Source organism: Onychostoma macrolepis, chromosome 23 (genome assembly GCF_012432095.1).
Source record: "Onychostoma macrolepis isolate SWU-2019 chromosome 23, ASM1243209v1, whole genome shotgun sequence".
Classification (NCBI taxonomy): Eukaryota; Metazoa; Chordata; class Actinopteri; order Cypriniformes; family Cyprinidae; genus Onychostoma; species Onychostoma macrolepis.
The window spans coordinates 16,346,922-16,367,605 of record NC_081177.1 but is presented as its reverse complement, the minus strand read 5'-3'; the positions used below and the strand labels follow the sequence as shown (position 1 = coordinate 16,367,605).

At 37.0% G+C, this 20,684-nt stretch overlaps 1 protein-coding gene across 3 annotated transcripts in view; it reads left to right on the top strand.

The window, feature by feature from the left end:
* Window positions 1-20,684, top strand: part of rerea (arginine-glutamic acid dipeptide (RE) repeats a) — a 164,880-nt gene that overhangs the window by 23,199 nt on the left and 120,997 nt on the right. Inside the window, exon 2 of one of the 3 annotated variants that reach the window (XM_058764421.1) lies at window positions 14,758-14,815. The exons of the other annotated variants lie outside the window; for them this stretch is intronic. The gene's annotated coding sequence lies outside the window, so the exon portion shown is untranslated. The remainder of the gene's footprint in view (window positions 1-14,757; window positions 14,816-20,684) is intronic. 3 annotated transcript variants of the gene reach the window in all.

Here is a 20,684-nt window from a genome sequence, read left to right as displayed (position 1 = left end):
CTTGTTTTACATGGCAAAAAATGAAGCATGCAACAAACACGCTTCCCACTCAACCAAATTACTGCGTATAATAATTATCCTGTGTGATCTCGAGTTCATAAGCTGTTGTTGCAATGCTAATAGAAGGCTTTTTGCCATTTGCTTTTGTTTTTGTCTTTTCCACAATAGTGTCAGCAGCCTTAACTGCGACCTCTTCCACTCTGATATTTCGCAGGCTGTCCCTTCAGAGCGGCCCGTTTCTGACCGTGCCAGCAGTGATTAATGGGGGCACGGGCTACGCAGTATAAAACTGGATTTACATGGAAGCTTATGGCACACAAGTGGATTAGCTGGCTTTAGAGGTGAACGGACGTAATTGATTCTGATGTGTTTTTTTGCCAAACGGAGCAGTGGAAAAAACAGAGTTTGACCAGGTGCAGTGACCCCTTCCGCCTTTTTTTTGTTTTTTTGTTTTTTTCTCAGTGTGGCTGCCCACGTCATGTGGTCATGAATGCAGCACATCCCCGAGGGGCAGTGGTCGTCCTGTCTAACCTCTGCGTTTGAATTACATTTGTGTGTGTGTGTTTGTTCAGGGTGGGTGGTGAGATGCTCGCATACACGACTGAATGTGACTGAACCGGACTCTGCTAGTGACAGCTGTGTGGGCTATGAACAAAAAGCTGCCTTCTTTTCTGAGCATGTGCCCTGCCCCCTTCCTTTACACACAGTGTCACATCTGTAGCACTGGGGGGTGGCGAGGCCTTTCAGCTGTCACGACGCCGTTCAGCCGAGGATCCTCTTGGGGCTCGGAGATTGATGCATTTATTTATCTCTTTATCTTAATCAGAGGTATTAAGAGGGGAAGGTAATTAATTGGCTGTGACTCTTTTGAACAGGATGTGGCGAGGTGTCTACAGGCGCCCCGGTGACACGGCATCCTGGGCGGGACAAACCACAGTATCTGTGTAAGTAATAGGTGCAGTGATTCTGTTTCCTAAGTAAACATGGGGATTGTGCCGAATTTAGCAATTCTGGCTCTGATTCCATTAACAATTTGTTATTTTTTAGTGTTTTTGAGGAAGAAAATAATATAAGAGAGTTTCAGATTTTGACAAATCAGGATTGAATTGAACAGTTCTTGCAGCATAAAGCAACATAAATTCAATATTCATTCATTATTAAATGAATTCACTTCATAAGGAAATGTTTTCCTTATTAAATTTAAAAGTTAAATTACAGTATATTATTATAAAAATGAATAGTCAAATTAAATATTTTTATATATTTAAAAAAAATTGTGAGAGTCAGTAACTCTACTTGATCCTTAAAGGCATAGTAACAACAATTCTCGATTCTTATTACAAAAGTAATGACTTGTGATTCAGTGAGTCAGATTATTTCAGTAAACACTGACTGATTCACAAGTGTTTTTGATTCACTAAAAAGAACCTGACTCAGTCATTTGTTCAGAAATCGGACTGCATTTGTCACGTTTTATATTTAGTAGTGAATCAGGTGTTAAAGATGCTATTGTAGTTCTGTGTGAACGAATGCACTTTTGAGAGCCGTTAATGGAACTGAAAATTATTTGCCGCCAAAGTATTTGTTTTAAGTTGCCAGCCACCTCCAGCATTTTGATCATTTTGTTGTATGCCAGTATTTATTAAAATGTTCTAGCTTAACTCATTCTTTTTTTTTTTTTATCAACACATTAATGTTGGTAAGTTTGATCTAAACATTTTGAACAAAAAGACTACCTCAAGATTTGATTCATAATGATGCTCAAAACATGAAATATTGGAGTCCCAGTCCATCAACACCTCCAAAACTTGCATAGTCTTGTATCTCTTCATGAGCGGTCAAATTTTTCTAGGTAATGTTAGACTGTTTTGATTTTATATGCTGCTGAAACTACTTGTGCATTAACAACTTCTTCTGGATTACACAGTTCATCTTCTTCGCTTGTTTTTGAATCTGGATGTGCTGTACTATAACTCGTAAATAGTGGGAAGCAATTTGTCATCACTTGTCAAAATGACGAGGTTCCTGCGTTTTGAATTTTTTTTTTTTTAACCTTATTCCTAAACTTGCATAAGCAGCATAATATCTTAATATCTGAAGGCATTGACTCCCTTCAGTATGTCCATTGCACCATTTCCTCTCCACGCTTCTCCCTGTCAGTTTATTACAGCCAAGTAGTTGCCTGTGCTGTTTGTTTGATTCCTGCAGCAGGCAGGACTGTCATCGCTGATGAAACGGTCTCCTCTAGTTTGCTGCTCAGCATCTGTGTTTACTCGTCTGTCATACTGTGCACTGCTAGGGAGTAGAGAGCGACAAGAGTTTGAGCAGGGGGCAGGACATCTCCATCTCTCCTGGATTCTTATCAACACAGAAGTGGGTGACTCATATGAAGTGCGAGTATGTGTATGTAATAACTCCCCTCAGCTCAATGTAGTCAAAATTCTGAACATGACCCATCATCACAGTGAAGGACTCATCACACTTGGATCATTTAATTATCCATGCATCATATTGAATATGTTTATCCAAACAGCTGGGTTCTTGTTGGTGTGCTAGCAGAAGCTACATGTGATGATTTGTTGCTTTAATGATGATCTAGTGTCAGTGGGTTGCGATGTTTGACTAGATTTCAAACATCCCTAACAGATTAGGGATGCACAACAAATGAATTATATCATGAATCGATAGAGAGATTGATAGATGGATGGATGGATAGATTATTTCATCTTTTTTTTTTATATAAATTGAGTTATTTCCCTACTTGCCTCTGCTTGTTTGTAGGTCTGCACAATTTGGCCCAACATTTTGTAATTATATATTAGTTTAACTAAAATAATATTATTGTATTTTTTTTAATATTATTATATTTGTCAATATTATCATATGTTAATATTAACATCACTAAATAAAAATCTGAAAATAAGAAATTGTAATGTTTTATGTAATATTTTACTGTACAACTTTTTAAAAGAAAAATAATATAATAATTCTATACTGTAATTTTACTGTTAGTTGCATCACTGGCTATTGAAGCATTTATTTAAATCACAACCTTCTGCACGGTGTCAGTTTTATTTCATTTAATCGTTCAACCATAAATCAATTTCATATTTAATTTTACATGATCATTTCCACTCTTTTACATTTCTTTTTGCCATTTTTATAAACGCTATTTTATAATAACGCTATTAAATGAAATCCTTAGCAAATCTCAAAATGAATATTCATTTTTCATACTGTGCATGATACGACTGTGATGCCTAAATGAATTTGTAGTGAATGGTTTTAGCTATTACAGTTTTATTTTTACATTATTTATAATACTTCAAGGATCAAAAATATGAAAATAATTATCAGTTTATCAAATAGGATATAATTGTAATATTTTGTTCATCTCTGCTAATTATAAAGGGCTTTGCATAGCTTCGCACATCTCTGGCTAGCGCAAGTCAGGTTTTAAACCAAGAAAACAACTGCAGTGAGGGTGGGAGGGGAAGAAAGGTTAAACACTTGAAATACTTTATTTGTCCATTGAGACAAACTAATAAGTGTTCTGAAATGGCGCCACAGATGAACCTGTAATTTCAGCAGGTTGTTGGAGAATTCAGGTGATGCATTTGGCTTAGCCCTCAAGCTTAATGGAGAAAAATCACTCTCCGCCATTTTTAAGCACAGCAGTTGGTAGAAGTGTAATTTTACACCTGCAGTTTTGAAAAGGAGAGAAAAAAGCCCCTTACATCCAATATGCGGTGCACCACTTTGCCAAAAGGGTGACGGGAGGGTGTAATGTATTCACAACCACCCCCAGAACAAGCATTACTTTACCTGGGCTTAATTGAGGGTAAACTCCCCTGACACAGGCTCTTGTGCGCTGAATCCTGGCAGAAATAAAGCTCCTGAAGGCCACAGAGGGGACCGGAAAGGAAATGATTAAGTTGGGCGTTATACCAGCCGGCTCATTCCACTCCTTTTATGTTATCTTGATCATCTTTACCTGAGCCTGTCTGGAAACCCAGCCCTGGAGCCGCGCTGAAATAGATGTGCTAGTGCAGTTATCACAGAGAAAGACAGCAAACATCTGAAATGAGAAAGAGAGGGAGGCGATGGAGGAAGACAGCGGACACAAGGTTTTGACACCCATTGTTTAGGTGGAAAACAGACAGTGGAGTCCAGGGCAGGAAGGGGCAGAGATCTCATTGGTCCATGGGGTGATGCCGTTCTCCGTGTTTGTCTCCAGCTGTCTGGATTGTACCTGGAAAAAAGAGCTCTGAAATTATTGATGCTCTCTTCGCTGTGGTGTCAATATTGATCTAAATCATGTGGAATGTAGAAATATTGTTCCTTTGGATGCTAATTACATTTGCCGTAATCGCTAGCGCTGCGCAAGTTTTATATTTAGCAGTTAAATGAGTGATGATGGGAGGTGTCGTGACAGGTGCTATATTCTCCGTCACAACCCCAACTGCTGTGTTTAATCAAGTGGGTCCTGTGGGTATCAGCCTCGGGCCGCGACTATCCCAGTATCCCACCGGAGAGTGGCAGATTAGGTGTCAGTTGAAGGGATATCGAGGTGCTGATGAGAGAGCACAGGGGTTCATGGGATTGATGTGCTCATATGGTTAACCCCCCAAGGAAAGGGTAAATACACACAACATATTTTATTCTGTCGTATCGCTCCCTGCATGTGCAGACGAGGTTTTGGCAAACACGTCGATAAGCTGATAATTAAGCAGTTAATTATTTCTTCCTGATTATTAAAAGCTGTCATTAGATTGCAATCACTGTTATTACTTTACACATGAACAAAGACAAAGGGACCAGAAGTCTTTTTTTTTTTCTTTTTTTTTTATAAAAGTTGACAATTTAAGGCAAAATCCCCGCTTTATTTTGATTCGCAAGCTTAATTCTCCATTTGGGTAAATTTGGTTAAAAAAAAAAAATCTCTGTTATTTGTTTCTGTATTTTCTTGTTTCTGTAAAAAGAGCCATCTTTAAGAGTCATTTGTTTGTCAGTCGGACTACACTAGTCACATTATATGTTTTTGATTCACTTAAAAGAACCAGTTCTTAAGAGTCTTTTTTTTTTTCGGGAATTGAATTGGTCTATACTGGTTGGCCTCTCTGTTTTTGATTCAGTAACAAGAACTGATGGCAATGTATGTTTAACCCATCTTTGGCCACGTACACACTACAAGTTTCATGAGTGACAACCGCATTTCAATGCGGGAGTGTGTCTCATAAATTATCCTTCCATGTGTGTACGGAACAGCAGTCACTCTTGCATTTGTAACCATAGCAACATTTTGTCGTCTAGCGGGAAGTTTAGCCATTTGTTATCTGCCATTTTTTGACTAAAGACTCTTTTTGTCCGTCGATTTTGACTAAACTACCGCTGATAGACGTGCTGCGTTGTGTTTATGCTCGGGAGGCTGCTTTAGAGAGCGCTGTCTTGCAGTGTTGCCATGTCCGCATATTTACAAGCGCTTTTAGGCATGTTGTTTGGTCTTATCTCATAAAGATAGACACTTTATGAAGTTAATAAAGTGGTCTGTTGTGGATATGAGATGATTTTTTTTTTTTGGTCTAAAACAAAGCATTTTTGTGTGTTTTAGTGGGGGTTTTTTTGTGCTTGTCCTTGTTTGTTGTTTTTTTTGTCTATGAAGATCTGGCAACACTGACATTTTACCGCATGGCTCATGAGCGCAGCTAGCCCTGTGTGCTAAGTTAAGACTTCTTTCACTGTTATTTTGCATGCATCTCACATACAGATGAAGACACTGATGCACGTTCAAATACGTCATTAACAACTAGTTGTTCAGTTCAGTTCCGTACACACTGCGTAGAATTTCTGTAAATGCGGTTGTCACTACCTGTATTTTTCGGGAGTTTATACGGTTGTCGAATGCGGTTGTCACTCCTGTGAATTATGTGTGTACAGAACGCGATTAAGGAGTAAAAGGTGAACTGACAACCGAATTTAGCTGCAGTGTGTACGTGAGTGATTTTTGTCAATAGAATTACACTAGTCACTTCACTTCAAATAACCAGCTGTTAAGAGTCACTTGTTTTGGGAATTGATTTTAAAGCGATTCAAATCAGTAACTTGTCTTTTTGAACTATATATTAAAAGAACTGCCTCATATGAATCATTTGTTGTACAGTGGTTGCTCTAAATGTATTGATTCGCTAAACATAACTGGCTCATAAGTCATTTGTTTGTGAATAGGGCTACACTAGTTGCGTTGTATATTTTTTGATTCACTTGCAGCTTTTGAACAACTCAGTAGAGTGATGCTTCTTGCTATATTTTGAGGTATGCAGCCTTTTTATTACATCCCATTCAATATAGACAGTGAACTCACTTTCACAAGTCAATTAAAATGATTTCTTTTTCAGTGGCTCTGAAGATTGACTGCTTTTCAGTTAAATTCAGTTTCAGTTCTCCCTCACTGCTGAATCTGTGCTGCTAGACCTGAATCTTTACAGTAAACACCAATAGAGGGAACCTTCTTATTTGGTACATTGCAATATTATTACAACAACAGGGCCTTAACCGTGTATTTTCTCAGCACTGTGGTTTGGATGATCAGTATAATAGGTGGAGACTGTACAAAGATTGCGTGTGTTTTAAGTGGGTAATTTATGAAGGAATGCTCTTTAGAGGAAAAAGCCAGAGGGTTGAGGTCACAGTGAGGAATTCCTCTCTGCATTTAGAGCCATTTCATTCGTAATCTCTCTCTCTCTGAAGCTCTCATCCTCATGCTGGATTATGCTGAACAGTCTTATGGTACACAAAGCATGTTGGAGCCTGCGTTCTGAAAGAATTCCACAGAGGTGACAGGTCCAGTGTTTTGGATATTTAATTGAAGTTTCTGATTCTTTTAATTAGCCAGCTGCAGTATGTTCTCCATCTGTCACTGTGCTTCACCCTAAGAGATCGCTGATGGGGGAGGGAGGAAGGCTACGGCTCTTGTCTACTATAGAGAGAATAAGAGGAGGGAGGTACAAGGGCCAAAGCTGGAAAGTGAAAAGAGAGTGACAGATAGTGAGAAAGGAAAAAAGAAAGAACCAGCAGAGAAGGGGCGACTGAATGGGAGGAAGTATTTTGGGGATGTTTTGTTGAAGCTCTTTCTGATAAGGCAATAATATTAAACCACTGTGCCTTCATAAAGAGGATGAAGAGTGTCAATTCTTTTAATTTTTATTATTTTATGCAGTGTGGATGCACAACAGTTAACTACTTTTTTTTTTTTTTTATTCAAACACTGTTAAATATAGTCTTTAGCAAATGTCATAATGAATATACATTTTTTTAATACTGTACATTATAATATTGTCATGCCTAAGCTCACAATTTTCTTTAAATATTTTATTTTTGTTTTATTTTAAATTTTATTTGGACTTATTAGTAATCAGCTATCATCTGTAACATAAAAATTATTACCAGCTTATTGATATATCTTGCATTCTGCACTACTACTGCTTGTCTCTGAATAAACAGCCTGCAAAGAGTACCTCATATTTTTCACATCTCACATCACATCTTACAAATGTAAAACCAACCTCAAGCTCTTCATCATGCATAATGATTTCTTTTTATCATCCTCCCATCTCATTTTGTTGCAAATTACTAACCTGCATTATGATCATCAGAGCTTTTGCTTTATCTGGCTTTTGCTCTGGACATTTACAGCGTTGAACCACATTAAGAAACGCTGGCTTTGGTATGAGTAACCAACGTTGTGTTAAGTAAGCGCTATGTAGCCTAAATGTTATTTCCCAGGGCACTTTGAGTGTTAACCTAGCGTGAAGTACTGTGATGACTCCAGAGCCTTACCCACACACATTCAAACACACACCAACTGCTCAGCCAAGCAATCAGCGTGCACTGCTCAGCATTAATGGTGTTTGCTTGTGAGATTCAAGCGGACTATGGTCCCTCAAAAAAGTCACTTTAGGTAAAATTCTGCTCAGTCCTGTAGCATTTTATTTCAAATTGATACGTGCTGCGGGAGATTGATCAGATGACCTGTAGTCTGTTTAGCGCAGCGTTCATTTGCATGCTAACCCTATTTTGGTTCATGTAGCTGAGTCAATAGCTTGTATGAAAGAGCCTGGAGTGGTTTGCGGTCTGCACCGTCTCCGTGCAGATGATTGTGTTAGCACGTCTCTTCCGGGCCTCGCGCGGTGATTGTGATAGAAAATAGCACTGTGAGGAAATGGAGCTGACCTTGGATCAGTCTCCTCTGTAGCCAGGGTGATGTATAGGCTCAGCGCGCAGGCTGGCAGTAAGTGAAAGCCATGTTTTTATTTTCCTGCAGAGGGCACCGTGTCAAGGCGCATAAGCGGGTTCATTTCTTTCCCCTCCGTCTCTGCTGCCGAGGAATGTTAAATGTCAGCCATCGGACCGGGGTGCTAGAGCACTGATATTAGCCTGGATTGAATAAGCATGGGGCCGAGCGATGATTTGAATTTATTTGCTGGTGTAGGAGAGGGTCAGGCTCTGTGGGCTGTGGGAGGGTGTTTGAATGGCTTGGAACAATTCTTGTCTGTCTCGTCTTTTGTCTGTTGATTTTTAAGGCCAGTTTGTAATTGTCAAATGGAAAATTGGCCGCCATCTGTCGTGGTGGTATTAAATTAAATGAACAAGACTGTACACGATTAGTGCACTTTGTTCTGCTCGGCGTCTGTAAAGAAAGAGAATGGTTTGAATTTGATGGCATTTTGGCATAAATATTTGTCATAAAGGTCTTCATGTAAGTGTCATTTAGCATAATAAAAGGTCACATTTATAGCAGATGAAATTTGTTTATTAGTGGTGCTTGCTAAGGCAAGCATCACAGTAGCAATTACTTACTGTTGCTCATACTTGAACAAACCCCTATCCCCAAGTATTTCACTTCGGAGAGTAATACATCCCACACAGATTGTATTGTGAAGATGAGTGATGCCTCAAATGTGATCTAGAGTTTATCTCTACACAGGACTTGACCTTATAAGATCGTACTGATTATAATACATTGTTTTTACAGTTTGCTTTTAAAAGAATCAGTAAGTAAACAGAATTTTAAAAATCTCATTGCATTCACATTTTTGTTTTTTGAAATTATTTGATTTATCATAATAATAATAATAATAATAATAATAATAATTAATAATAGATCATTTTCATTTTCATTCATATAACACGATATTGTAAAGTGTATTTTAAAATGTATGATTATTAACTGTATTATTATTATAAATCATATACTAGTTTACAATTTATAATGTTATTAATAATCGACTAACATAATATAATCAACATTTTAAAATACAGCACATTTTGTAATTGCATTATAATCATGTAATACAATGGTAATAATAATGAGGATAAAATATAATTATATTTTATAATGTATAATCAATGATTAATATAACCAATGCATTGTAAAATACATAATAATAATAATAATTATTGCTGTTGTATGTATTAATAATAATAATAATAATAATTATTATTATTATTAGTAGTAATAATATTAGTAATTATATACTGTAGTTTACAATTAATAATGTTAATAAGACTAACATAACAAACACATTTTAAAACACAGCAAATTTTGTAATATAATTAAATTATATAAAACAATAATAATAAAAATAAATTTTATAAAAATATTAATATCATTAATGTAATAGTAATAATAATAATAATTATTATTATTATAATTATTATATTTTATAATGTAAAGTTAATAATTAATATAATACATTGTTAAATACACAACAATAATAATAATAATAATAATAATATACTGTAATTTATACGGACTGTTTTGAAACTCCCTAGCAATATGCTAAAAACACTCTGAAATTATTATATGTAATTTAAAATATATGATTCTTAACTGTATTGTTAATTATATTATTATTATTAATAATAATATTATTAATTATAAACTAATTTACAATTAATGTCAATAATAATAGAATAACAATTAAGATATTTAAAAATACAGCAAATTTTGTCATAATTAAAATGATAATATATTAATATAATAATAATTACATCATATTTAATTATTTATTCGTATAATTAATACATTTTAAAATACATACCTTACAAATCACATAGCAACACCCTCAAACCTTTTAAAGACCTTTTATTATTTGCATATGTTTTGTTTTTGAAGTATCATTGAATATTGACGTGCTCAGTTTTGTCTGTCATCAGTATTTATTTGTGTTTTCAAGTGTTGGATTATCATCTCAGCCTCGCAGCCACCAGCACTCAAAATTATGAATAATTTCCTGTCACCATCCAAGACAGAAGAACTGAGTGAACACGACACCTCTTTCTACGACAAAAAGAAGAAGAGGGAGGCTGGAGGATGGCAGGACTGTGTGTCATTGTGCGCTGATGGATGTGCAAGGCTCGCTGCTCAGAGCGCTTACTTAATAGGGAGCAGTAGGCTTGTCGTGGCACTTTTCTCTCTCCGCTGGGGAAGGCGAGGAGCCATGCTTGGCTAAGCACAGAACAGGCAGTCCATTTCACAAAGGTTAGAGCTGCCCCATAATACAGGCTAATCAGCAGGTAATCTGTTTTCTTTCCGTAAGATTCTCCCAGGTCAACGTTGACCGAAGTGAACAGAATTGGAAATTCTCATTTTACAATATGAGTGATGTTGTTTTTTTTGGTTTGAATGTTTGTTTGTTTTTCCCCTCAAGCATTGAAAGTCTACATTTCTATTGAGCTGACAATCCACCCGAGATACTTTGCAACCTGTGGGCAAACGGAGACCACTGGCTGTGGTCTAAAAAAGCCGCTAGCGGCTTTTGTCCGAGAGCATTAGCATTAAATCACACTGATCTAGTTAAAGCAGGAGCATTTAAACCTATAATCCCAGCCACCAGCCTGGAAAAAAGAACCTACGTTTTTTTTTTTTCCTTTCCTTCTCTTTTTTCAAAGTACAATCTAGATTGCATTTTTGAATAATGTACGTTTTCTGACGGCTGCTGAGTTGAAACAAGAGGTAGCATAGACAGTACTGCAGCACTGCTAAGTGCTTGAAAATGTCACTAAAGCAGTGTTACGGGAATGAATGGATGGCTGATATAATGGTGTTTGACATGAGAGCCTTAGTCATGAGAGCTGTCAGTAGAGTTTGAAATCAGCCAGAGAAGCTGGGGCCGCGGCAGGCGGGGAGGTGAAGAATTTCTAAAGCTGATTCTGAAGAGGAAGTAAAAGAGACAGTTTAGAGAGAAAAAAAGAGAGATGAGTTGCATAATGAGATTGAAGCTGCTTTAAAAAAAGGGCAGTTGTTTTCAGCCATTTGTAGTCATTCACAGATTTGCTGAGCTGAGCTGCGGAGGTTTAATTCATCAGGGTGTTTTCAGGCATTTATACTGAACCCTGGATTTATCTTTTAAAGATAACTTGGGTTTTTTTATTTATTTTTTTTAGATTTATTTTTGGCATTTTTGATTTAATGGCATTATGATTATGATAGGCCGTAGCACAACGGTGTGATATGGCGGCACACTGCCCACAATGCTATTGGCGCCGACGTTAACTTGAAATTAAAATCGATTGTTTACTTTTGTAGTTCACGCAAAAATGAAAATTCTGACACCATTTACTCACTGTCATTTCATTCCAAACCTGTATGACTTTTAATCTGAACATAATTTTAAAGACTGTAGTTGTACTGGTGATTTAAGGCACCATATAAAAGAGGTACTTAAAGGTGATTTTAGAAGCACCATATAAAAGTGATCCATATGACTTGTACGCTATATTTCATGTCTTTTGAAGTGCTGTGATAGCTTTGAGTGAGAAACAGACCAGTTCTTGACGTTAGTCGCACCTCTTCTGGGTGTGTCGATGACGCAGTGTCTCATTCATATCAGTCAGATGTTTTCAATTAACAAATTCAAAAACTTATTTGAAGTTAAAGAGTTGAACATTATCAGTTTATAAATAAACTTCAGTTATTTCCTCACACAAAGCTGGCTTCGAAAGACTTTAATTATAGTGCAAAATTCATACGGACTTATGATTTATGAAATTGTCATGTACTTTTTTGCAGTTGGAATGCCTTAGTCTCCATTTATTGTAATTACACTGAAAAGAAGTGACAGCACAATCTTTAAAATTTATGTTTTTGTGGCCAAAGGAAGAAAAAGTGAGGGTGAACTGTTCCTTTAATAAATCTCCTCGGTCTCATTGAGCCTCATGATGAAACACAAGCCAATGAATTTCTGTGTAAATCAATTGTAACACCATTTTTGCATAATGTGTCTCATTTAATTCAGTGCGTCATTGTACGTGAGAATGGTTTTGCACTGAATATTCTGTATTCAAATACATCACATCTCAGAGGGTAAATGCATTGCAAATGCCATTTCATATTGTCGTCGAGTCAAGATCATTAATTTTTTTCTGCTCGATCCATGACAAATCAATGACTGTTGCTGAACAAAAACAAACCAGCTAATCAGTAATGAAATATTCATTATAAAAATAAGACCCACTCAAATCAAGGCTGAAGCATCCCTTTTATGTGAGCCTCTCTCAGTCAGGTTATTTTCCATCTTTCTGTGTGCATGGCTGTGCTCGACGGCCATGTTGCTGTGGATCAATATCAAGTGATAGCTGGAGGAAGACAGAGGCTGTGCGCAGAATGGAATACTAGCTTACTGATTACAGTGCAGTATATACTACTGGTTTTTACATATAGTAAGTGAAACAGTAGGCATTCCTCTGTAATTTGAAACATAAAGTGTAGTATGCTACATTGTCATCACATGACGTAGGTATGTTTGTCACATGACTGTTATTTTGAGTTTTTATTAAATGTTATGTAAATACATCTTAACATTTGGCTATTACTTCTAGTTCATCCATCGCATTTGGAAGTGTGATGAATTGAATGAAAATGTCAAGTCTGCATTATGGTATTAGTAATCTGGATATTCTTTGCATACATTGCACATCATACATACTACTTGGTATTATATTAGTATTATGTACTGTTTTAGTATTTATTAATACTTTAAATTAGCTTTAAAATGTTCAGTTTCCTTTTTTAGTAGTTATGTACGTTTGTCATTTTTAATAGTTTTTTATTTTAATATATATAAATGTATTTCTATTGCTATTGTAGTAAAATGGCTTAAACTTTTCTATTTCTTTTTTTTCTAGCTGCCAAGGGCAACATTTCTTTTTTTTTTTTCTTTTTTTTTTCAGGTTTTCAGGTTTTTTTGAGTACAGGTTTTTCATCTAATATTAATATTTTCTTTTTCTTCTTTATTTCAGTTAACAAACACAACTTTTAATAGTTTTAGTTGACGACTAACAACAAGGCATAGTGCACCCAAAAATGAAAATTCTGTTTCACCCTCATGTCTTCGAAACCTTTATGACTTTAAAATAAAATATTTTCTTTTGTGTTCCACAGAAGAAATAAAGAACAACTATTCTTTAACCAGACAGTTTTGGACCCCATTGACTTCTATTGTATGGACAAAAAAAAAAAAAAAAAGCACACAGCCATTTTGAGACATTTCTCATAATCTCTTTTGTGCTCCAGAGAAGAAAGTCAGTCAGTTATATCCAGTCAGTTTGGATATGTTTACACGAGGGTAAGTTAAAAAAAAAAAAAAGAAAAAAGAATGAATATTAATTTTTGGGTGTACTATCTCTTTAAGCATCATATGCTGTTAAGTTTAGTTCCTCCTGCACTGAGAGAGAGAAACATTAGATATGGACAGACGTGAACGTGCAGCTGTTTAGGAGAAAAGAGCCCAATGTTTTAATACAGTGATCTAATCCTGTGAGTTAATAACCTTTATCTGTAGTAATTGCAGCGGGCTAAATGCTCTAATTCTGTGGAACAGATGTCCCAGAGGCTCAGAGATGGTTCACCAGACCAACGGCCATGTCACAGGCGTGTGTTGAGGAAACAGAGCTTTATTTTTTTTTTACTGTATTAAATCAAAGCAGACCATATGCTCGAACACACGGAACAAATCCAAAGCATAAGCAACCGGCGAATGGTGTTTTCCTCCCACTTTTGGTCAAGGGCTTGCTAAATATTACCTTAGCACAAGATACACACACCCAAATAAAGGGAACCCTGTCTCTCCTGTGTGAAATGTTTGGGATTAGCAGTAAGTGTGTTTCAGCCCTCATAAATCAGCCCTTCCAGCTGCTTTCTGTTTTCTCTCTGAAAGGCTCACGAGTGCTTGGATGCTCCACCGAGCGACGATGCTGAATGTAAAATGTCAATGTTTTTGAACAGGTGCTGTGAGGCAAGGTCCTGATGTTTTTATTTCCACAGTGCTGGCTGGGAGGAAGAGCTGCTTAAGGAGCAGGATGGGAGTTAAATGCGCGTGGAGGAGGGATGGAAATCGGTGTGTGTGTGTGTGTGTGTGTTTTTAAGGTGGCGGAGGGGGGAGGCAAATCGAGTCTAAAGGGAGTTCATGTTTGGATTCATTTCTAAAGCACAAACCAAGTGGCTGGAACTTGCACACTGTTCTTTTCTTTCGTTCCCCCCCTCATTGTTTATGACAGCAGTAGACGTTTTTTAAATAAATCATCAGCGCTAATTCCAGGTGACGCATTAATCTTCAGTTTGTTTCCTCGTGTGCATAAAGCCGCGATGGCTGGATGCTGTTTCTTCATTTATTGCTTGCTTTTATTCACTTGCTCGCTCATGCATTCATGATTTATTTCCTTCCTTTCTTTTCTTTTGTCTATTTTTGCTTCCCCCAGAGTGTGGTACTGTGAATGCCTGTAAAGAGGGCTGTGGGTCCTTGGAGACGCAGTCGAGGTTAGTCAGCATTACAGCTGTAAATCCAGCTGTTTCTTTTCTAACATCTCCTTGTTTTCCGCCTCCGATGCCAACAGCACACCTATCTGATGCTTCCCAGAACTCCCTTTTGTTTGACTCAATTACTGCACACTGTTTGTTCACATCATCCTTTAAAGCTGTGATTCCCAACTGCTTTTGTCTCGAGGCCCATCAGGGCTCAAGTACCTCCTCAATGACACCAAACCAAAACATGCACCTTTTCATTATATTGTACTATTATTTTTTTCAGTGAAAATATAATCATTGTTCTGGATATCATTTAGTATTGTGATTGCTTTGCTTTCTTTTAAGTAAACTTATTTACAAGATTTTACAAGATTTGTTTTAGGATCATTTTGGTCTTTTGACAACTGTAAAATCATGCTTATTTTAAAATCATAAATGGGTCAGTGATTAAAAAAAATAGTTCTTAGAAATATGTATTGTTTACTGCTTGTCTTTTTGTTATTATTACGAGTTTTTGATTATGATTTTGCAGATAGAAGTTGTTCTTCATAATATTTCTGATACTTACACATTTTTTGTATGTATGTACTGTCAAATGATTAATCGCAATTAATCGCATCCAAAATAAATGTTTTTGTTTACAGAATATATGTGTGTGTACTGTATATTTATTATGTATATATAAAGACATACACATTATGTATTTTAAAATATTTACATGTATATATTTATATTCATATAATTTATATTATATATAAATATATTTATTAAACAAAATTTTTCATATATATATATATATATATATATATATATATATATATATATATATATATATATATATATATATATATATATATATATATATATGCATGTGTGTGTGTGTGTGTATTTATATATGCATAATAAATTTACACAGTGTACACACATTCTGTAAACAAATACTTTTATTTTGGATGCGATTAATCATTTGACAGCACTAATATATAGTTTTTCAGCATTAGGAAATGATTATGAAACAAGTTTCATCTCCCCCTTTTATTAAACCAAGTTTTTCTACCCAATTTTATTTATTAATTTTTTTTGCCCAAAGTTTTTCTACCCAAATTTAATTCAGAAAATAATAACATATATTAGAAGTAGTGTATAAAAGGCATGCATGTATGAATTGCCATTTTAATATATTTTTGAATAAATTAATAGATATTGATAATACATTGTTTTATCAGTTATCAAAGCAAAATCTTTCTAAGTAGCACCTTGAAACTGTTTAAGTACCCACTGTGGGAACTCTGGTTGGGAATCACTGCTTTGTGCTAACTGTGACTTGCGTGGGTCCTTGTAATAATGTTCGATTGACCCCACCCTGTTTAGCATGACAAACAGGACCATACCGCTTCTGTCCGTTCTCAATGCCGCCCACACCACACGCCGACCGAGTATGTGTGATGCATGTGATTGTTTTGATGTGACCCCTCCTGTTAGCTAGTTGAAAAAGTGACAGGCTGCATCAGTGGATGCAAATGACGGTAATAAATCCAGCAATGATATGGAGGCTGTGCCTCTTAAAGCACCAGAGCGGCTTACTTAATGAGTTTGATAATTGGCTTTCTGCTGGCTACGTCTCCCTTTTTCTCGTTACACCTCCCTCTCCTTCTCTCTGTTTCTCCTTCTACTTAGCTTTTAGTGTCCTTCATTGTAGGGATGGGCAACTGAATGAAACAAAATATTTTAAATACTTGAACTATGAATAAAAAGCACCGTAGCATTCAAAATGACAAAAATTCACCTCTCTTTTTAAGGTGCAGTCGCATTTTTAAATATTTTACAGGCAAAAAAGGTCTGTCGTCTATCGTGTAGCAATGTATGAAGCCCAGCTCACACTAAAGTTGCATTCAAACCAAGTAACTTTCTGGTGTCCAGCGTGGCGAATCCGCATGATCGACTTTTTTGAAATCTGTGCTGGGAACAAAAATGTTCAGTTGCATGGATTCCTATTTAAATGATTGGTTTTCGCAAAAATTTGATCCATTGTAAATTCAGTCGCATCTTTAAAGGGATAATTCACCCAAAAATGTTTTTTTCTGTGTAACACAAAAGAAGATATTTTGTGAAATGTCTCAGTTGTTTGTTCCATACAATGAAAGTCAATAGGGTCCAATGTTGTTTTGAGCCCCAAAAACAGTTTAAAATATTTTCTTGTGTTTTCCACAGTAGTCAAATAGGTTTTGCAACGGTATTATAAATAATGGAAGAACCACCCCTTTAAGTGTCTTGTTTTTAAATTAATATAAGACAGCTTCTCCGTGTCTTTTCTCATGTCACTAAAGATGGCCCCATCGCATTTAATTTCTTAACCGATAGCATGCAAATAAGTGAGAAATCCATTGTGACACGAGGACAGGCTACGGAGACAACTGTCATGATGTCTTTGCTTGAGATTTTCACAATCGTTCACGAGCCCACACACACATGACTACCCTAAATGCATGCTGACTTCAGCGTTGAGAACATCGCTGGAAAGATGTCAGCGTTCAGGATGATTCAGTGCCCCAGCGGAGTGACTGTGACACCGTTTCACTCAGCTCGGCTCGTGTAGCTGGTATTGTGGGGTTTGTTTTCCACCATCTGGAGGAATGTACCTGCAGTAAAGGGAGAACAATGCTCCCTCTGTACTTCCTGTGAGCGTTTCGGGGCACTACATCTAAGACAGACCCGTTTTGTTATCATTCCTCGTCGCTCTCCTGTGACGGGCGTTACGAGGGCGTGCAGAGGGTGCAAACCTGACAGTGAGATCTTAGGACGGGGCGAGAGAAGTGTGAAAATCACACCTTGCCAATTGAGTATGATCTCATCTGCATTTGAATGGTTTTCCAGCTGGTAAGCACAGCCTAAGGCATGATGACTGCTGAAACAACTGTGTGAGATACTGCTGAGAGCATTTACTGTGTGACAATAGCCTTAATGCTTTGCTTTAAGCTTTTCAGCTTTGAGATGTTAATACAGCCGAGGAGTATGTAACTTCTTTTCCTCTCCTTTTTTGATTTCAGAGCAAATATTTACAATCTTACAGACAGTTTACATTGCTAATTGCATTGCAATCTATTGAAAATTTCCATCCGCTCTCCTTTATGTGGCAGCGCACAATATGTAAGTTATATGTGGTTTGTTAGTCATCCAAACAATCTTGTTCTGTTTTGGGTAAGGCTGATGGTAGCAGCTTGGCACTGGCATCTGGAGTGAGAAGTAAACAATGAATCACCAACAGCAGTTTCAGAATTTCCCTCTGCTGTAAAAGTCATCAAACTCCACATTCCAGTACGACATGAATGCACGTTACTACTTTTATAACCTCCGGGAGAATTTTTGTGTCTCTCTTGTGTTTTTGCGAGACAGGAACTGTGGTGCGGTTGCTCATACTGTCCATTGGGTGGCAGAATGAGAGACTCCCAGTTGTGTAGACATGCCTTCTCACATGGCAGACACTAGTGGCTTGATCTAATGGATCTGGACAGAGGAGCTTAAAGCAACATCCTCCATTCACTTCCTTTTTGTTTTGCCCTTTAAAATCGGTGGCGACACAGAAAGGGGTTCAGGCGTGAATTTTGTGAGGGTTTATTTTGAATATTTTAATATTGATTTTATTCATATTCAACTGGAGAAATTCAGGTCTTTTACTTTTTGTGAAATTTTAACCTTATTTATTTTCAGTTGGATAATAATAATGGATTTATTTATTTATTTTTTGCCTTTTTGTGTGTATGTGTGTGTATGTGTATATATATACATATACATATATATATATATATATATATATATATATATATATATATATATATATATACATACATATACACACACACACACACACATACTCACACATATACATATATGTGTGTGTGTGTGTGTGTATAACATATATATATATATATATACACATATACAGTGGAGTACGGAAAGTATTCAGACCCCTTAAATTTTTCACTCTTATATTGCAGCCATTTGCTAAAATCATTTAAGTTCATTTTTTCCTCATTAATGTACACACAGCACCCCATATTGACAGAAAAACACGGAATTGTTGACATTTTGCAGATTTATTAAAAAGAAAAACTGAAATATCACATGGTCCTAAGTATTCAGACCCTTTGCTGTGACACTCATATTTAACTCAGGTGCTGTCCATTTCTTCTGATCATCCTTGAGATGGTTCTACACCTTCATTTGAGTCCAGCTGTGTTTGATTATACTGATTGGACTTGATTAGGAAAGCCACACACCTGTCTATATAAGACCTTACAGCTCACAGTGCATGTCAGAGCAAATGAGAATCATGAGGTCAAAGGAACTGCCTGAAGAGCTCAGAGACAGAATTGTGGCAAGGCACAGATCTGGCCAAGGTTACAAAAAAATTTCTGCTGCACTTAAGGTTCCTAAGAGCACAGTGGCCTCCATAATCCTTAAATGGAAGACGTTTGGGACGACCAGAACCCTTCCTAGAGCTGGCCGTCCGGCCAAACTGAGCTATCGGGGGAGAAGAGCCTTGGTGAGAGAAGTAAAGAAGAACCCAAAAATCACTGTGGCTGAGCTCCAGAGATTCAGTCGGGAGATGGGAGAAAGTTGTAGAAAGTCAACCATCACTGCAGCCCTCCACCAGTCGGGGCTTTATGGCAGAGTGGCCCGACGGAAGCCTTTCTTCAGTGCAAGACACACGAAAGCCTGCATGGAGTTTGCTAAAAAACACCTGAATTAGATTCTCTGGTCTGATGAGACCAAGATAGAACTTTTTGGCCTTAATTCTAAGCGGTATGTGTGGAGAAAACCAGGCACTGCTCATCACCTGTCCAATACAGTCCCAACAGTGAAGCATGGTGGTGGCAGCATCATGCTGTGGGGTGTTTTTCAGCTGCAGGAAAGGACGACTGGTTGCAATCGAGGGAAAGATGAATGCGGCCAAGTACAGGGATATCCTGGACGAAAACCTTCTCCAGAGTGCTCAGGACCTCAGACTGGGCCGAAGGTTTACCTTCCAACAAGACAATGACCCTAAGCACACAGCTAAAATAACGAAGGAGTGGCTTCACAACAACTCCGTGACTGTTCTTGAATGGCCCAGCCAGTGCCCTGACTTAAACCCAATTGAGCATCTCTGGAGAGACCTAAAAATGGCTGTCCACCAACGTTTACCATCCAACCTGACAGAACTGGAGAGGATCTGCAAGGAGGAATGGCAGAGGATCCCCAAATCCAGGTGTGAAAAACTTGTTGCATCTTTCCCAAAAAGACTCATGGCTGCATTAGATCAAAAGGGTGCTTCTACTAAATACTGAGCAAAGGGTCTGAATACTTAGGACCATGTGATATTTCAGTTTTTCTTTTTTAATAAATCTGCAAAAATGTCAACAATTCTGTGTTTTTCTGTCAATATGGGGTGCTGTGTGTACATTAATGAGGATAAAAAATGAACTTAAATGATTTTAGCAAATGGCTGCAATATAACAAAGAGTGAAAAATTTAAGGGGGTCTGAATACTTTCCGTACCCACTGTACATATACATACATACACACATATATACACATGTAAATACATGTAAATATTCAAAATATATAGGCTACTGTATGTGGTTGTATTTATATATACATAATAAATATACACTGAACACACACATTACGCAAACAAAAACTTTTATTTTGGATGCGATTCAGCTCTTTCCCTGAGACAGTCTTAGTGAATGCTCTTAATGTATGTACAATCAGGGGGTGAGTGAAGTAGCACCTGGGGAGGCTTTGTGTGTGTGTTTATACCTCTGTCTTGAGGAAGTGAGTTGGAGAGTAAGAGAGCAGCAAAGGGAGGGGTTTCTGCCCTGATGGACTATTTACCACC